The sequence below is a fragment of the Protopterus annectens genome, chromosome 6.part0 (assembly GCF_019279795.1).
Source record: "Protopterus annectens isolate FY-2018-M chromosome 6.part0, PAN1.0, whole genome shotgun sequence".
In the NCBI taxonomy this organism is placed as follows: Eukaryota; Metazoa; Chordata; order Ceratodontiformes; family Protopteridae; genus Protopterus; species Protopterus annectens.
In genome coordinates, this window is record NC_056737.1 from 438,914,004 (window position 1) to 438,934,337 (window position 20,334).

Below are 20,334 nucleotides of genomic sequence, written 5' to 3' on the forward strand. Positions count from 1 at the left end.
CCAAAAAAGTACACTCCTTGAGATGTTGGATGAACGAAAACTGCACAGTATAGTTCGGTCAGTCAAAATTTATTAATGTACTCCTAAGAAAGTCGCAAGCAAGGAAACAATAAGTGGAAAGACTACAGACATAAAAGTACAAATAAGTCAGTGGCTTTTTCCGTCTATTTTTACTATGTAGTTCATAGGCAAGTACTAGGCTAGTTGTTCTTAGATTTCTCTTGAACAAGCCAGCGAGGTGCTCTGCTGCCACATGTGGATTTTGTTCCACAGTTAGGCAAAGGTCACCTCTGAGCAGCAGCTGGACTGCGGTCTGATGAGTGATGAGTAAAGGAGACTATGACTCCCTCTTGTCTAGATGAGAATCCCTTCATGATAAGGTGGGCATGTAGAAAGTCTTCCTAACTACTTTAGCTACATGGGGTCGAATGACAGACTACTACTATCAACCTGGTCCCCAGGTCCCTGATGTCATCTGCAAACTTTGTCAGCCATAACCCTACCCATCTTGTGATGTATGGGTTGACATTTAAGCTGATGAGTTTTTCAATGATACCCGATGGGGTATTTGTATCGAGGCCTTAGCCAGATCAGGGTAGGCTGTGTATGGACTGCCTTCCTCATCATCATCTTGGTGACGATCCAAAGTCTGCAAATTCCTATGTCTTTATTTATGAGGTCCATTATGATCCTCTCTCCATGGCTTTGATAAGGCTTCAGAAGTTTGCACTGAACCTGTCAGCCCAGTATGTTGGCAATGTCTGTAGGATCAGTAATCTTCACATCACTTTTGAACTAGTCTGAGCATATCTGGGAGTTTCCTCCTCAGGTTTCAACATAATAGCAGCAAAGAAGGCCTTAGTGATGTCTTTGAGTTCTCTAACTTTTCTCTCTCTATTTTTTTTTTTTTTTTGAGAGCTCTTATATTTTTACCAAGTGATCAAGGGTGTTCTTACCTTTTTAATTTTGCTGCCTTCTGTAGTAGCTCCTCTCCTTTCCTCCTTTTTGTGTTGAGTTTGTTTATGGCTGGGTAGAGGTATGCAAGGCCTTCTTTGGTACAAAGAGTTTTGTTTTTGCTTGGGATTGCCTTTATCCATGCTAGGTGCAGGGGTATTTTAGAGTCATTCGGGCCTTAAAGGAGACCACACTAGTCTTTAGAGTGTGTGAAGTTTTTTTGAGAAGTTTCTTTACTGTTTCTCTTTATTTCAGGTGGGGTGGGGGGAGACCTCCAGCGATTAGTTTGTGGTCTGATCTCACCAGTGAGGGGTACACCTCGCGGTTGAAACATTGTGTTCCCCATGTGTGATGATGAGATAGATCATGTTATCTCCTCTGGATGGGGGATAGGACTTCCATTTGCATGGCATTTGAGTTTTTGAATTCCAGGAACTTTTGGCTAGGTGTTTGGGCTTGGTAGTGTTCCAGTCTATATTAGGGGTATTGAAGTCACCTAGACACAGTCTTGAGGTGTGTGGGTGTCCTTGATGAATATGGATACCCCTCTTTCTTATTATCAGAGCGTGTCCCAGCATGTCATCCCAGGCAGACAGACACTGATCCCCTTTGATGACACCAGTTTAAGCCAATTGTTAAAAAAGCTGATCATCTTATCTCTATTAGGCATCATTCTTCTTGGTGAAGGTGACTGTTCTTGTGGGCCATTTGAAACATAGCCATTTGAAACACAGCCAGTTTCCTTCTCAAAGATGAGAATCAAACCATGCACCTTGTGTATTTCAGGTAAACACCTTAACCATTGTACCAAACTCCAAACCTTTGTCAAATGTAGGGTCTTGAGAAACTAGGACCTACTAAAGCAAGCAGCCAGTGTAAGGCAGGAATCAGTTGAGGATGGGACACTACTCAACTGTAGGACACACACAAAGTAGGGGCATTTTAGAGCACCAACAGTTCACCAGCTTGCATGTCTTTAGGATGACCAAGGAAACTGTAGGCACTTAAAACCCCACATGGATACCAAGAAGGATTGGCATAGAGCCAGAAGCAGATGGGAACTAAACTGGAAGACTAAGTTATGTGATGCAGCATCACTAACCAGTGTGCTGCTGCATAGTAATACTAGACTAAAACCTGTATTCTTCCAGATGTTAGTTTGGCACTGAATTCAAATGAACTGGCACCTGATGAGAAAAGATATGCATGGCAGAACCCTTCAGTCATGTCATTAAAAATTTACTAGCAGCTGCCATGCAAGCTGAATTGAGAAGAGTAACAAGGAAAAATAACCCCATCAACTTATGTCCCAGGATTCACAGCATGCAGGTAGGGTTTGTCAGTACCAGTATATTATAAGTAGACCCAATGGTCACTGGCAGCCAAAACAGACTTTGTAAAAGCAGCATTATATAATTGTATCATGAACCTTCATTTAGTAGTTGGGCTGCTTAATGTGCATCTGCAAAAACTGGGTAAAGTGAATTGCAGTAATGCGAAGGCTGCTTGAAAAAAAAAAGTGGATGATTATCGGTTTTACATCAAGCACAGGAAGTTCACTCCCTAACATCTCACACCACCTAGTTCAATAAGATCACCTCTATCTCTGTAGCTTAAATATTAAGTGTGATTGAATCAAGTGTTAATATATGGTAGCAAAAACCTTGTCAGTATCAATCCCACCAAATAATGCATCCAAATAGTTATGAAATAATAAGAAACAATATAGCTAAATGTAGCATAAGTCGATCCTCCAAAACTCTGTAACCAGTCCATGTCAAATCCATCCAGCAGGTTGTAATTTACCTGGCCTGTAATTTAAATGCCAATGCCTTTTATAGCCTCAGGAAATCAGACAGAAAACAGCAAAGTGCTTCTCGCTTCCAACAAAAGAAACAGGTGTCAGTAAGCTGAAACTGTGTATGCCCAGCTTCATGGATATGGCAGGCAGCTGTTAGTACAACCATTTCCAGGTGATGCTGAAAGAGGTATTAACTGCCCATTCTGTATTGAGCTGTAAGCACAGGCTACTGCAGTAAGTTGAAATGCTAACAGATTATCGGAATCAAAATCCAAACAGTAGCCAAATAACCAGACAAGTGAACTAGCATTTATTTCCCATTGAGTTAGACATAGGTTATCACTTTAAATTGTATTTTTTGTGACTGGTGAAATGTTAGACTGCTTTGATGGCTTTTCTTCATGAGACAGCCTTTTCTTGCATTGGAGTGCTTCAGAATCAGGAAAGGGAAGCTTTTGATATCAAATTGTTGAAGACAAAGGGTAAGGAAGAATTCTGCTTCTGTGTAGTGTTGGAACTGCAGGTTCAGGAATGGTTAAAACATAGGATATATTCCAAGTTACAGAATTAAAGGCATCAGTCTGTTAACTTTTGTTGTGCAATTAGACTGTTTGGCTTTAACTTCATTCCCCTTTATTTTGTTTAATTTAACATTTATTTAACATTTTTGTTGACTGGAAAAGTCCGACTAGGTTCCACAGATCCTGTTTTCAGCGGAGGCCCGGGGATGAAACGCTCCAGAAGCACGTCTTTAGAAAGTGGGAGGAAACCCACGCGAACGCAGGGAGAACATGCAAACTCCACACAGAAGGCACCCCAGCCGAGAATCGAACCAGAGAACCTCTTGCTGTGAGGCGACAGCATTAACCGCTGCACCACTGCGCCACACTTGTTGTCGTCAGAGTGAGTAAAACTGCTCAAGGATCTCTGCTTCCTGCATGGCCTCTGTGAAAGTCCTTTTGGAAACGTGTCTACAAATGTAGCATCCTGCTTCAGCAGTGCTGCAGCCAGTGCAGTCTAAACCTTCATTTTACCAATAATTCTGCCAACTTGCCTTACACTTCAGGCCTGCTATCTCATGTAACCCCTCCTGCCAAAACTCCATTCCAAGTCCCATACATGGATTTTGAAGTCAGTTGCATTTTTTCTTCCCTTTTCATTGTCTTATTACAGTCTTTGGTGAAACTTCAGTGCAATTCTATTATGTTGTAAACAACCAGGCATTTTATTTGTCTCCTTGACAAGAGATCCACTTTTTTGTTATTGACCATTAAAACTGCACTCAGAAAGAAGCAAGATCACTCAGATGCAAACAACATTCAAAGCAAAAAATGTAAAGAAAAAGCCAATTTTGCAGTGGTTGAGCACACCCCCCCCCCCCCCACACACACACACATACATACACCCACCTCTACTGCTACTACTATACACCAAGTCTGAGGTCATCCCCATCTTGGGAAAGAAGAATCCCTAGAACACAAGTTCAATTTTTTGTGAAAAGAAAAATGTCATTAGTATGTTGAACACAAGCTTGACAGGAATTTCATTTCTGTGCTGTAACATAACAGTTTTGTTTCCATACAATCAGCTTATTACTATTTGAGTAAATGTAGTGACATAATGCAACTCTGAGACGTCTGACATAATTCATAGATATCCCAAGGCCAGTAAGTCTTATGACCATTCATGTCTTGCACGTACCCCCCCCCCCCATTTCCTTGAAAAGTCTGTTCTGTTTTGTTTATTAAAAGGATCGGATCATAAAAATGATTGCAAAAATGCAATTTTGCACCTAAAGAAGTTCTGAGGAAGTATCAGCATTTTACAGTGTGTGACTTGATTTTGAAGGCTCCCTGCTCTGAGTAACTTTGGAGTTTCCTTTTATGGTATCCTTAGCGCTCAGCATGGTTCTTAATCTCTAGGTCACATGGTTGGTTTGCAGTCGTCTTACACTGACATGTATGTTGACATCATACTCCAAAACAAAATCACCAGGCACTTTCACTTTGTTTTTTCAGCAACTTTCACAATTTGGTTCTCCGTTGTAATGTATACTGTTAAAATGTTTTCCACATTTGGATGGTGTCCCTGTGCATTATGGGTGGTTTGTAGTACACCGTGTATGGGGTCCTCTCAAAAAGTTGAAGCACTGCCTTCATTTTCTCTGGGTAGACTCTAGTTTCAATAGAGTGTTGCTTTTGGTGCATATACCATGCATCCAGTTTGCTTACCTACAGTGTGGTGAAAAGGTATTTGCACCCTTCCTGATGTCTTATTCTTTTGTGTGTTGGTCGCACTTAAATGTTTCCGATCATCAAACAAATGTAAATATTAGACAAAGATAACCCAAGTAAACACAAAATGCAGTTTTTAAGTGATTTTATTTAAGAAAAAAAAACTGTCCAAACCTACATGGTCCTATGTGAAAAAGTAATTGCCCCCTAAACCTAATAATTGGTTGTGCCACCCTTAGCAGCAACAACTGCAATCAAGCATTTGCAAGAAGTGCCAATGAGTCTTTCACATCGCTGTTGAGGAATTTTGGCCCACTCTTTGCAGAATTGTTTTAATTCAGCCATATTGGAGCGTTTCCAAGCATGAACCGCCTTTTTAAGGTCATGCCACAGCATCTCCATTGGATTAAAGTCTAGACTTTGACTAGGCCACTCCAAAACCTTCATTTTGCTTTCTTTTAAGCCATTCAGAGGTGGACTTGGTGTGTTTTGGATCATTGTCCTGCTGCAGAACCCAAGTATGATTAAACTTGAGGTCACGAACTGATGGCCAGACATTCTCCTTCAGGATTTATTGGTAGAGAGCAGAATTCATGGTTTAGTCAATCACAGCAAGTCATCCAGGTCCGGAAGCAGTCAGACTACCACCACCATGTTTGACTGTTGATATGATGTTCTTTTTCTGAAATGCTGTTAACTTTTACGCCAGATGTAATGGGGCGCACACCTTCCAAAAAGTTCAACTTTTGTGTAGTCAGTCCACAGAATATTTTCCCAAAAGTCTTGGGGATCATCAAGATGGGTTTTGGCAAAAGTGAGACAAGCCTTTGTGTTTTTTTTGGTCAGCAGTGGTTTTCACCTTGGAACTCTGCCATGCATGCCATTTTTGCCCAGTTTCTTTCTTATGGTTGAGTCATGAACACGAACCTTAACTGAGGCAAGTGAGGCCTGCAGTTCTTTAGATGTTCTGGGCTCTTTAGTGACCTCTTGGATGAATCATCGCTGTGGTCTTGGGGTAATTTTTGTAGGCTGGCCACTCCTGGGAAGGTTCACCACTGTTCCACGTTTTCTCCATTTGTGGATATTGGCTCTCACCGTGGTTCGCTGGGGTCCAAAAGCTCTAGAAATGGCTTTGTAACCTTTCCCAGACTGATAGATGTCAATTACTTTGTTTCTCATCTGTTCCGGAATTTCTTTAGATTGCGGCATGAATTTCTTTAGATCGTGGCATGTCGTCTTTCTTTTTGGGATCTTTTGTCCTACTTCACTTTGTCTGACAGTTTCTATTTAAGTGATCTCTTGATTCAACAGGCCTGGCAGTAATCAAGCCTGGGTGTGGCTAGTGAAATTGAACTGAGCTCTCCCAAAAATGTGATTAACCACAGTTACTTCGTGATTTAACAAGGGGGGCAATTACTTTTTCACATAGGGCCATGTAGGTTTGGATAGTTTTTCGTCTTTCCATAAATAAAATCATCACTTAACTGTATTTTGTGTTTACTTGGGTTAACTTTGTATAATATTTAAATTTGTTTGATGATCTGAAACATTTAAGTGTGACAAACATGCAAAACAAAAATAAGAAATCAGGAAGGGGCAAATACTTTTTCATTGCACTGTAGATGTTTGTCATGGTGATGGAAATTGTGCATAGAATGGGAACTATATTCCTCTTTCTGGACAGCTGCCTCTTATTGACCCGAGAGAGATTTTCCTACTAGATGCCCTTGCTTGTGTCCTGCGGGCAAATGCCTCAGTATAACCCATCACTGAGAATAGTAGTCATTTGTTCCAGTACAGAATATTTCTTTTATTTGGGCAGAATGCAGTATTATTCAATGTCATCCATTTGTGCCTACAGGGAGGGCCCAGGAGCTCTTGGTCTAGACAGCACAGTAGAGGAGACAGAGGTGAATGGAAGCTTGGACACTTCTGTACTGTTGTGTCCCATTGTAACCACTGTCTTAATGGTGCCATTTGCTAATTTGTGGCTTTGGCTGCTAAGTCTTCATACTGTCATATTTGCTAGTTTAAGACCTCTGTCACCACGCTTAAAAGCATGTGGATTTGCCCCACTGATCTCATTGGTGGATTACCTTTCTTCAGTCAAACGTATTTCGGTCTATGGGAAGTGCCTTGCTGCTGGCTGGGGAGCCCTGTAGCCTCCCCCATTCCAGGAAATAAGGTCACCTGTAATTGTGTTTAACGGCAGTGCTGCATGTTTTTCAAGTTCTGAAAAGGGAATTGCAGCCACAACCCCATCTCTTCTAGTCAGAGAGCCGTATTGTGGTATATGTATGAAAAAGTAGGGTGACACATCTTGTACTCACTGTGTTGAGAGTTAATGCAGTTATATAGTGATTTATTTTTTCTACTTTTGCTGAAACCGACTGAATCATAACTGAATATTTTATGACTCATTCCACAGAAGCAGTCTAAGTCCGTTCTGTGTACCCCAGTTGTGGATGCTTTGTCCCCTCATCTTCCAGTCTTTAAATGTATGTGTTTGTACCCCTTTCAGTTAAGCTTGTTTGTTATATTGTGATCCAGATGGAGAGTGCAGAAGTTTTACAATCCCTCCTAACCTGGCACATGTTGTGGCAGGCAGTGGTGGGCTTGTTTGCCTGCCTCATGCCTGAAAGTTAGAGATTTCAAGAATTGTGCTGAGCTGTGGTTACAAGAAAAGTAAATCCCAAGTTTCCCATTGTACAGGGATTTCTTTCAGATCAGCTGATAGTTTGCTTCAATTAGATCATTTTTGTCATCTGTAACGTGGTTTGTGTCGCTGAGTAAAAGCAGCAGGAATTTAAATTGGTCTGCGATAGCTGGGATCACAAGAACACCACACTGAAAATTCGGTTCAGAAATATTGCAAAAAGAAATCTGGTCAGTGCTGTTGTGTCAGATTGTGCTTCACTGGTTCATATCCTGGCTTGTGTGTGTATATATCCTCATCTTGGTCTGTGTTGATTTTCTCCAAGGTTCTTTGTTTTCTCATAGCCAAAGAATGTGCAGATGACTAGATTGGTGGTACTCCAAACTGCCTGTAGGTGTTTGCACATGTTTAGATTGCGTCTCCCCTTCAGTGGACTCTATCCAATCTTGAACTGTTTTTTCCTTACACCCACCACTTGCAGTAGTTAGCTGTGGCTTCCTTGCAGCCTTGAATTAAAATAGTTATTGGAAAATAAATTAATAAGCATAGTTCATATTATTTGTACCCAAGTTTTATTTTTTGTTTTTTTTGCATTTGTATTCCCTAACAACTTGTAAGTCACATTTCTCATTCTTTTAACTCTGCTCTGGAAGAGGATTGTTGCAAGCTATGTTGTGTGAATGGCCACATATGTATGCTGAGGTAAAAAATCTGTATCTGTCATTCCTATTTTAGAATACCCAGGGATTCTTTAGGGCACTCACATCTGTTGTGTGATTGCTGTGTGTGATAGTTTTCCTATGTTAAGTGAGCGTAAATGTCTACACGCCAGTTAAGAATGTTCTGTGCTAATTTAAATGTCCATTTTTGTAGAGCTGCTCCAAATGTTTACTGCCTAATTTTGGTTGAAAATGAAATGCAGGTTGGGATTAATACTTTCTGACAATCTTCTGCACAGTATTTTATAAGCCTTTTTTTCCAGCCGTGCAGTGACCTAACTTCATGGAAGGTGAAAGGCCTTGATCCATATAATACCCCTTTGAGATCCACCAGACGTATTTATGAACATGCCAAGGAAAGAAGACTGTATATATCAATAGTTTAAGGCAGTAAGTTCTGTATATGGTTGCCTTTGATTATTGCAGTATTGATATGTAGTCATACTTGAGTATTCCAAATGGAATCTCAGTAACAGATAACCAAAACTGCACTGTTGAGTATTATTGTGGGATAACCATTTATTGGTTAAGAAACTGAGATGAAGTTGGGACTATAGTGGGATCGTTGCAGCTGACAGGATTGTCCATTTCTGATATTTACCCTTTTGGAAGAGCAGAGAGCTTTTTGGTTGGTGTTAAAGGTGACACTTCAGAATTAGTACATCACTACAGAAAACTAATACAGTTGGATACTGGTGTTCACCACAGCTAGAAATCTTTCTCTCAGGTGGCTGTCATATCAGGTGAATCTTGTCCCACTTAACAGAACAGAAGCTCCTTTGTAGTAACAAAAAGGACCCATGTCCATGTTAAAGCAAACAATAAACACTTGTATAAACAAGTATTTGTTTAGTTTTGACTTTAGTTATACACATTAACTTTTACCTTAAGTGCGCTACCCACTGCTGCTGGTGGAGACAAGTTTGAAATTCAGGTCTCTGTAACTTGTTCTCTGGTAGTTGAGGGTTGCATGACATACCATCAGTAGGTTGCTACAGAACATGTAGTTCTGATTCTTTGTAAACACTTGAGCTATATTATACTCAAGGTAGCAGGGCAGCATTTATACATACATGTCAGATGTCGGTGGTTCTTAAATTTAGGTCTTATGTTGTAATTAACATGTACAATGCATTTGTTTGTGAATACATTTTTACACCACACATTTATTAATTGCTACAAAACTAAATTGTATGGAAAAACCGTGACTTACATAGTATGAAGGCCTTTGGTGATCCTGAAGTCTGCCCTTTTGTGTTTCTACTAGTACATGTTGCTTTTAGTAAAACGTTTGCCTGCAGAGTTGATTCCTATAGGCTGTTATGCTACCATTGAGCAACAGATATTTCTTCCCATGTGTGCCTTTGACTTTCTTGTGTGGTATGTCAACGGCCACCTTTCACCCACAGAGATGGATTGGTCTTACCTTAAACAGAATCATTGAACTGCAGCTCTTGGCATTGACCACCAAACGGCACTGAAGCACCACTTATTCCACATATTCTGCAATGACTGTTATAAGTCTGGGTGGAAATAGTTGAGCAGAAATTCTGCACTATGCGAGGTGGCATTCAGATACTCTGTTTCTTATTGTGAAATGCCTGAATAAAATGAAATATTAATTCCTGAGTTTGTAAATATAGAAAACTGGAAATGCAGATAATACCAAATAGTTTTGACATGCATCTTCCACAGCTAATATATTATACAGTTATTTTGTTTTAACTGTTGGTTTTGTAAAATGCACTTTTTGATGTTTATTTTTATTTTACCCTATGTTTTCCTAGGTTCCCAGAAATGTGTTTGAAATGTTTACAGATGGAATGAAAGAAAAAAATCCATGTCTTTTTCTTTGGAAAAATATTAGTAATTCTTTAAAAAATACACTCAGATGTTCAGTTGAAAAATTGTATTGATTTAGATAACTAATATATGTTTATAATTTCATGTGTCTTTGCAGTTCATTTTGTTGTGTTTTGGTCTCTACAGTTTTTTAATGCTTGTTGATTTTTGTGTTGTATTACCACATACTGATGTTGAAGATTGTGCAATCACAGTTTTAATTTTGTGTGACTCAAATTGCTGCCTGTTTTAGTACACTGTCATATACTTCATTGAACAGTTATACCATCCCCTTACCTCCTATAGCCTAGTCCTATGTTTCACACATGTAAGGGTATGGAAAGGATCATTATAAAATTAGTAACCTACAGACTCTTGGCCAAGCTAGTTTGAATTTGTCAAGAGCAGGTCCTTACTACTTAATCTGGTATTGTAAATAAACTCTCTCCCAGCTAAATGTAATGCATTGGATAGCAAGTTGGCTTGCAAATAAAACCTATGAAATAAGTGTAGACAGCTCTGCCTCCTCCAAGAGACCAGTCACTAGCAATGTACTTCAGGATTCGGTCCTTGGGCCACTCCTCTGAGGCATTAACTTTTCAGAGGTTAAAGTAAATGTTTACGGCTGACCAAGTCTGCAAACTGCTGTAAAAGTGGTGCTATTATACATTTCCCAAAAGACACCAAAATCATCCAAGAGGGCCTTTCTCAGTCTGATAACTAGTGTCAAAACCTTGTACCAAAACTAAATGCCAGGAAATGTATAATCATATCCTTTGGCAAGCACAAGCTTCCTTGTAACTATCACATTCATAATGCACTCCTAAAAGTTGATCCCATAGTCGGAGATCTTGGAACCTATGTCAGCAATGAAATCTCCTTTGATCACTACATATCTGCTGTTGTCAGGAAATTTTTTCACTGCGCAGCTTATGTCTAATTGTATAGAGTCCAGGTCTGAGAATGTAATCATTCCATTGTAGTTTACTGTCATCAGGCCAATCATTGAAATGTAATGCCCAGTTCAGTACTTAACTGTCCAAACACTTGTCCAGCTGGAGTGGCTACAATGCTTTCTCACTTAAAAAAAAAAAAAAAAAAAAGCCTAAATCACAAAAAAATATGCAGACTGCCACAAGGCCCTCTACTTGGTATCATGCGGACTGCTAAGAGATGACCACTGGCTCATTTATAAAGCCTCAACAGACTAGCCTGTCAGACCAATTACACATTTACATAAACACATGCTCAATTGATTTCAGTCTCTCTTGTAACATAAGCAGAACATGTTATAGGGATAAATGTGCATCACTGAGAATACCTCTTCTATGGAGCCATCTTCCACTCTCCATAAAGCTAAGTACTTCTCTTGCTCTGTTCAGATGTAATTTGGATGAATTGATGGGGAAACTGCAAATTCACCCCTGGCTTTAGCACCCATGTCCCTCATGGATAGTACAAGTAAATGCCTGCCTCTTGGTTATTTCTGTGCAAAGTATAGGAACTAAAAACTTATTATGGGAATCTAATGTTAGGCTTTTTAAGATTCTCACAGATGAACAGCATAGTAAGTACCTGCAAACCTATGGCTCTGTAGTAATAAAGAAGTCAAAGTAACAAATTTAATAAAATATTATTTTGAAAAATGTTACGTAGTAGGTGTAACATACAGGACTGCTAAATATGATATAACTTAGTGGGATAGCATTGTCCTGTTGGAAAGTGTCTTCTACCTTTTTTTCTCTGACTTGTATGATCTGTTGATTTACTCATGTCGGAAACATTATGGGTGGATAACCTTTCACCTTCTTCAGGTTATACCCACTGCTGTATTGTCTGGATGTCAAGATTAGAATTAAGCATCTGTTGCATTCATAACATTGTAGGATAGAAGTACAATATGGAAACCATATAGAAATGCACTCAAACCCCACCCCCTGCTGGCTGTCTGAATGGTGGCTCCCTCGCAGTCTATCCTCAATCCAGTGACAGAGGGGAATGAATGGGCCACTAAACCTTAAGATGACTGATGTTCAACAGATAAGACTGGCAAAAAAAAGATAGGAGAAAATTGCTCTTGCATACAAAAATGTTGTTTCAGGCTGAACAGTATATTTTTAAATGTGGTTTTTGTCTCAGTGCAGCCCCTGTCCCAAGTGCGTCTTAAGCCCATTTATTTTCTTGTCCAGGACAGGTGCAAGAGCTGACTGAAGGGGCCATCCTCAAGTGAACATGAAGGTGTTTAGTGTCCTTGCTGACATCCCACTAGTCAATGAGCAAACATCTGTTAGGGCCATAAACCTCATTTTAGTGGGTGAGGCGAGACCCTTGTCACTATTGGGTGTACTACGCTCTTCTCTCTCTCATTATTCCATGCGCAAACTGTAAGGGCTATCAGTACCTGCTTAGAATTGCCAAATCCCTGATTGAATGCAGTGCAAGTTTCCACTTGTACGATGGTGATTAACCTGCTGACACACACACAGGTTTCTAACAAAGAAGATCCAGGGGCTCTAGCATGTGCCTTACACAGACCGACTAAAGTCCCTGTTACTATACTCCATATTGTATAGACTTGTGCCTGACCTACAGAGAAATCCAAAATCCAAACCTAATGAACTTGCTGCATATCTGTAAATCAAACAGAACTAGGGCTTTCCCATTCCAGCAACCTAAGTATGGTTTACGACTTAAATATGACATGATGGAGGGACAGATTCATCTCCCAGTGACTGCCACATCTTTGGAATAGGCTATCAGTTCAAGTGAAACAGAGCACCTTTATGAAACTGTTAAAGAGGAACCTGGAAGAGTGGATGGGGCACCATAAATTCTTACCAGGCATAGAGCCCACAGCCCTCCTGGACATGGGCAGTCATCACTAAATGCAATCTTCTTGGGTATTGATTAGCATTTCTGTGGTATTTCATTGAGATGAAAAGGCTCGGCTTAAAATAACCTCTGGGTCTAGAGCATAGTAATCTCCTATAATCATATGTATGTGGCATAGTCAGGGCTTTAGCTTGTATGCCAGACATCCAGTAGTTTACAAGAATGTTAAACTTAACATTAAGGACGACCTTGGTGTCTCTAAGCTGTCTCTGTCTGCCAGCATGGATAGCATCACCATCTGTACTGTCCCATTGTTTCTGTAGTATAGACACAAATCCATATTGTTTGTGCATCTTTGTCATTCTTATAGACAATATCTTCAAATGTGTCACACCACCTTATAAGAATTAGTGTATTCTGTGTCCATAAAAAAAATGCTGACATAAACCCAGAGAAATACTGCATCATTCTGTGGACTGTTTGTCACAATCTGTACTAAGACACAGTGAGGCATGGGTTTACTCATAAAAGCACATGTATATGATCCCAGGAAACCATTTTGAGGAATGTCTTTAGCACAGGGTTCATGTTTTTATCAGACAATAAGGCACACCTGAAAGTGTCATATTCTGCTTATAAAGCTGTCCCATAACAAAGCAAATACAGAAAATTGAGTAGAAGATACACACAATAGAATAAATATGCAATGTATTGGAAAGAGGAGGAAAAATGGTCTTTCTGACAATCAGTCTGAGTCACAGGCACCCATTTATATGGAGGAGTAGTAGCAGCAACACCATTTTCTAGGTGCAGAAATGCACAAAACATTGTATTCAGTGCAATGTTATGTAGTTTACAGCAAAAGAAGTGTCCCAGCTAAACTCATTTTTTTTTTTTGCTACTGCATTTGCAGCTACTGCTTATGTTTCCTAGTGGCAGCATGTGTGAATATAATGTAAAGTATCAGGCTGTTATTAGTTTAACATTTGATCTGATTTTATCCATGCCATTATTCCTCACAGTAGGGTCTTGGATCCGACATCAGATCCAAGACAGCAACTTTAACTTAGACAGATCCAAGGCTCAAGCTCTCAAGCTCCTCCCTCTCCCATAATTCCCTGTTGCTCTCTAACCCTCAGATCTCGTTTGCCGCATTCTGCTACAGGTGTGATCCTTGTCTGTCGCTCAGGTAAGTGCTTTCTATACCTGTTTTTCATCTTAGTTTAAATTAGTTTAAACTTAGTTTAACTTTAGACTTAAACTTAGTGCTAGGTCTTTCTTTACTTCCCCTCCCTTAGACATCCTAGCTTTTTGGCAGGGTAGTTCCCTCATTGTAAGTTAGGCATTTGGCACCTTTTTTCTCCTTAGACTGTCTTTCTTAGGGGCTAGTGTCTTCATACTTTGGTGGTGTTAGTCTCTCTCTTATATTTGAGAAACCCTCCGGGTTTAAGAAGTGTTCGTCGTGCAGTTGGAAGATGCCCAATTCTGACTTGCACAAGGAGTGCTTGTATTATTTAGGGGATCCTCACCTGGAGGTTGAATGTGACGTCTGTGCCGCATTCAATCCCAGGGCCTTTGCAGAGCGCCATAATAGATTACTATTTAAAGATATGATTCAGGGGGGTCCTTATGTTACCCCCACAAGGCTTTCTCTTCTTTCTGAAATGGAAGGCCCTTTCCATTCCTTTGGTGGCTTCAAAAAAAACCTAAGCTTGTCTCATCCTAGATCTCCAGATCTGTCTGCAGCCCGGCTGTCTCAGATCCAAGATCTTTGGACTCTTCCACTGGATCCAGTGCTGCCTCTGATCAGAGGCCCTCAGATCCGGTCAAGGCCAGACCAGCCTCGGATCTGACCAGTTTGCCAGATCTGATTGCTTCTACTTCTTGATTTTCGGATCCAACAGGATTGTTGGATCCTCCTATAGTTATAGAGGATTTGGCTTTGCTTGGATCTTCTAGGCATTTGTTTTCATCTGCTCCTAGACTTTGGAGCCGAGCTCCAGAGCATAGACCCAGATCTTTGGAGTCCAAGATTGGATCCCCAGCCAAGTCTACCCACTCTTCCACTTCTTCCAGATAATTTAGAAGTTTGTTACCCTCAGAATTGGACAGGATGATGAGGAGCTTCCTCAAATCCCAGATAGAGGTGAGGCTTCTGGTGTCCCCATCCCAAGCAGCTAGGGGAGCTACTTCAATCCCAGGTTACCATTCTCCTCTTCTGACTCCAAAGACTTTGAATCTCAGGACCCAGATACCCATGATCAGATCCCGATGGTGCCAAATATCCCCTTTTTCTCGACTCCATCAGGGTCCCTGCCCTTGGACCAGAGTGGGCCCTGGGCTGGCTCCATCAGGACGGGGTCTGGTCCTGGCCTTTCAGGCCGATCCCTCCCTCTGGGGGCCTTGGTCCTAGACAGCTCTGGTCCAGTGTCATCCTGGGGCACAGTGCTCTGTTGGAGCTCGTTCTTCTTTTCTGGGTGGCCTTGTCCTCCAGTAATGGGGATGGGACCTCTTCCAGCCTGTCGGCCTTTAGGGTGGTAGGACCTTCTTCAGGACTGGAGCGACATCTCCTCCTCCAGGTCTACCCCTACCCTTCTGTTCCATGGGTGATGAAGCCTCCCATCTTGTGCAGGGTCAGCCCTCCCATATTAGCCTTCAGGGCTTTCCTTCCCCAGGGGCTTTGCATCTTCTAGGTCCTCCTCAGAGCCCCCCACAGAGGAGGCACCTTATAAGAGAAAGTGCAAGAGGAGGCACTTAGTCACCCATGGAGTACCTCACAGAAGACACAGACCTTGAACGAAATGGGTCCTCCAGATCTCTGCCTGATGATGCCTCCTTTGGGGATGTCCTGGAGATCCTTATGCAAATGGGTTGATGGTCTCCCCAACCCCTGTCTTTGGAGGAGTCTGTGCTCCTGAAGGCTTTCACAACAGGCCCGTCTACCTCCTGGGTGTCCGCCCTGCTGACAAGTTGGTGGATCTGATCGCCCACAGGGTGTGGAAGGAACCCAACATTGTGGAATCAGTATTTTGAGTGGGCTGACAAGTTCTTTAGTCCTCCAGTGGACCGTCCTTTCTGGAGCAGAGGAGTCCCGGTCAATGCCATTGAGGTTGCTGCTGCCACCAGAAAGGAGCTGGTGGAGCAGAGCTCTATGATCCCTCCCCTGTACAGGGAGTCTTGGGCGATCGACCAGCATGGGAAAGCGTGTGTTTGCCTCAGCTACCTTTGGACTGAGGAGAATTAATTACTTGGCACACTTCCCCAGCCTTCAAAGGGACTTAGTCAAAGAACTCTACACTTCCCGTGCAGATTTGTTGCCAGAGGAGGACCTCAAGAAGGTATATCCCAAGCTTTCTACTCTGACGTCCCTCACTAATTTCTGAGTGAGGTTAATTTCCAATGCAGTGAAAGCTACCTCTTGAGTGGCAGGTACTGGCATAGCTATGAGGCGACATACTTGGTTATGACTATGTGGGTTTGCAGATACCTTCAAAGCGTTGTTTGCCAGCACTCCTTTTTGATGGGTCCACCCTCTTTGGACCTTCTGGGAAAGACACTTTAACCTGTAATGAGCAGGAAGGGAAGACCTTGTCCACAGTTGGGATCAAGTTTTCTATCCTTGGAGGTAGTTTTCCAAGACCAAATGAGGAGCTAAGATGATTTGGTTCCAGATGTCAGTCTTCCTTCTGCGATGCTCCTGATGGTTCCTCTTCCAGAGCCAGGGGGAGAGGATTTAACAGCAGACACCACCCTAGAGGTGGGGGTTTGCAAAATCAGGGCGCCAGGGAACCTTTCTCTGAGCAGTCCTTTCATTGCTCCTGAAGCATTGCCCAACTGTCCTGCCCTGGAAGGCAGTCAGGGGTAATCTTTCCCTTCACCAACTAGCCTGAACAAGCATCACCTCCAATCAGTGGGTGTTGAATATCATTTCCAGGGGTTATTTCATTCCCTTTTTTCAACCCCACCTATATGAAGGTATCTGCCTAATGTACTACCCCACCAGAGGGAGTTGGCCTTCAAGGAAGTTGTACAACTTCTTCAAAAAAGAATCACTCAAGAGGTCCCAAAAGGACAAAGAGGATCCAGAGCTTACTCTCGCTTCTTTTTAGTGCCAAAAAAGACTGGGGCCTGAGTTCTATTCTGGACCTCAGCGAGTTGAATCTGTCAGTCAAGAAGTCCAAGTTCCAGATGGTCACTGTTCAATCCATTCTGCTTCTCTTATGCAAGGGCAAATGGAAGTGCTCAGTGGATTTCCAGGACGTCTACTTTCACATCAAGATAGGCACTCAAGTAGACACCTTCGCTTCCAATTAGGGGCCAGTCATTACCAGTTCAGAACCCCGCTCAGCACAGCCCCTCAGGTGTTTACCAAATGTTTGGCAGTGGTGTTGGCTCACCTGAGGCTGCAGGGATTCCAGGTGTTTCTGCACCTCGTCGATTGGCTCCTCATGTCACACACAAGGCATTAACTGTCACAAGCCATCCAGCATGTCCTCCTTCTGTTCAGCCATTTGGGAATTACAGTGCACTTCTTGAAGTCCAATCTGGTCCCAATGCAAAAATTAGAGTTCAAAGGAGTCCAGCTACACTCCATCTCCGAGATTGCAGCATTACCTCTTTGCAGAGTACAGTTGATCTGGGAGCAGGTCATGTAAGTCTTAAATCTTTTGACTGCTCAAGTCCACTTGGTTCTTCATACTGTAGGATCCATGGCTGCAGCCATACAGTTTGTGCCACTAGCAAGGTACCATATGCAGGTTTTACAGTGGACCCTGGTGGTTCAGTGGTCCATTTTGTCCATGTCCATAAAATTGATGCCAGTGTGCAGAGGGGCAGCATCTTTGGTGACTTCAGTCTCAGGATCTCTTTTTGGTAGGCCTTTTCCCTCCATTCACCCAAAGGCCATGGTGACTACGGATGCTTCCCTATTGGGGTGGGTGGCATTTCCAGGGGAGAAAAGTTGAAAGCATGTGGTCCCCATAGAGACCAAATTGCACATAAACGTCCTAGAGATTAGAGCAGTTGTCCTAACATTGCAAGCCTTTCAGGATTGTCTCCCTCTGGGGACAATTGCAATTCAGATGGGACAACATGACAGTGGTCTGGTATATTAACAAACAGGGGGGAACACTATCTTACTTGTTGTGCAGAGAGGCCATGAGAGTGTGGGAATGGGCAATGTCATCCAGGTGCTTTTTTCTTGCAACACACATACCAAGAGACTCCAATGTGTTGGCAGACAAACTCAGCAGAACCATATTGAGTCCTCATGAGTGGTCCCTCAATCTGATTGTTACGAAGCAGATTTTTTGATCATTGGGGTCAACCATGCTGCGACCTCTTTGCCTCCCCAACCAACAACAAACTCAACATGTACTTATCCCTGAACCCCCACCCCCCCACTGGGAGAGATACTGAGGGATATTCTAGTCCATGATTGGTCTCTTCTACGCTTACCCTCCTATCCCTATGCCTGAGGACATCCCTGATCCTCATTGCCCCTTTGTGGCCTTGTCAGCCATGGTTTCCCTTCCGAAGGTCTCACCTGAAGTATCCCCCTTGGATACTGGGTCTGATCTTCCATTCTTCAGGGCTCCCTCTTCCCCTTCATCTAACTGCATACATTCTTCAATTCCATTGATTTTGAAGCAGTTCAGACTAGTTTCCCCCATCATAAATATTATCCTAGCCTGCCAAAAACCTTCCACCAGAAAGGGTTTATAGTAGCAAATGGAAAAGGTTTTCTATCTGTGCTAAAAGCAGGAATCTGGATACCTTTTCTGCTTCTGTGCCTGATATTCTATTGTTCTTGTCCTCACTTTTTTAGAAAGGGGCAAGTTTTCTACTTTAAGCTTCAGTTGGCTGCAATTTCCAATTTTCATGAGAATAGCGAATATACATTCTCTTCCAGACTTTAAAGCCTTCATGAAAGGCATTTTCCTTCTAAGACTGCCCATTAAGGACCCCTTACCTTTTTGGGATCTAACCTTTGTGCTGCTATCTCTGACTCAGAGCCCATTTGAGCCTGCTAGTTCGTGAGATTTCAGATTTTTGTCATGGAAGACGGCCTTCCTAGTAGCCATAACTTCAGCTAAGAAGGTGTCCAAGCTGCAAGCCCTTTTGATTGCTCCCCCATATGTGGTCTTTCACAAAGATAGTGCATCTCTTAGAACAAATCCATCATTTTTGCCAAGGTTTCCACTGAATCCAATCTGAACCAATGTATTCAGTTACCAGTTTTGTTTCCCAATTATTCCAATAAAGGACAGTACATTCTGCATACTTTGGATGTACACAGGCAATTGCCATTTTATCTGCATAGGACTGAATAATTTCACAAATCAGACTAGCTCTTTGTAGCTTATTCCCGACATAGAAATGGTCTCCCTATTTCTAAAGTGACTATCTCTAAATGGATCCCCAGGTGCATCTCTACGGTTTACAACAACAAGCATGTTGAGGTTCAGGGAAAGGTTAGAGCTCAGTCTACCAGGTCTGTGGCAGCTACTTCAGCCTTCATGGCCAGACTCTCCATTGATGATATTTGTGCTGCCTCCACTTGATCTAATCCTCACACCTTTATATCACATTACATGCTGGATTTGGTTTCCAGGAACAGGGCTTCCTTTGATTCCACAGTGCTTCAACATGTCCTTCCTTGAGGCCTCCCAGGGTAAATTGTAGCTGGGGACTTTGACCCTACTGTGAGGAATCATGACATGGATAACATCAGATAGAGTTATGTATTTGGCATAACTTGTCATTTGTGTTATCCTGTGTCATTATTTCTCACATTTCCCTCCTGCCATCCCCCCTTTCTTGTTGGATCTTATGAGGAAGTTAATGTGTTGTGGGTTCAGGACTTTCCTTTCTACTTCTTGTGTCGTAGCAGTAATGGTTATGTTTGCAAATTTGATCTTAGGGTTACAGGGCAGCAGAGGATTACGGGCAAGGGAGGAGTCTGAACCTTGGATCTGTCTAAGCTAAAATTGCAGGCTCAGATCCGATGTCTAATCCAAGACCCTACTGTGAGATATAATGACATAGGATAACACAGATGCCAAATTATGGTAAGTACAGAACTCTCTTTTACTGGGAAAGTATGACTTGGAACAAGCCAATTTTCAGCAGAGGCCTGGGAAGAAACACTCCAGATGCATGTCTTTTTAATGTGGGAAGAAACTGGAGCACCTGGAAGAAACCCATGCAAATGCAGAGAGGGCATGCAAACTCTGCACAGAAGGCGCCCCAGCCAAAAATCAAACCAGAGAACCTCTTGCTGTGAGGCAACAAAGC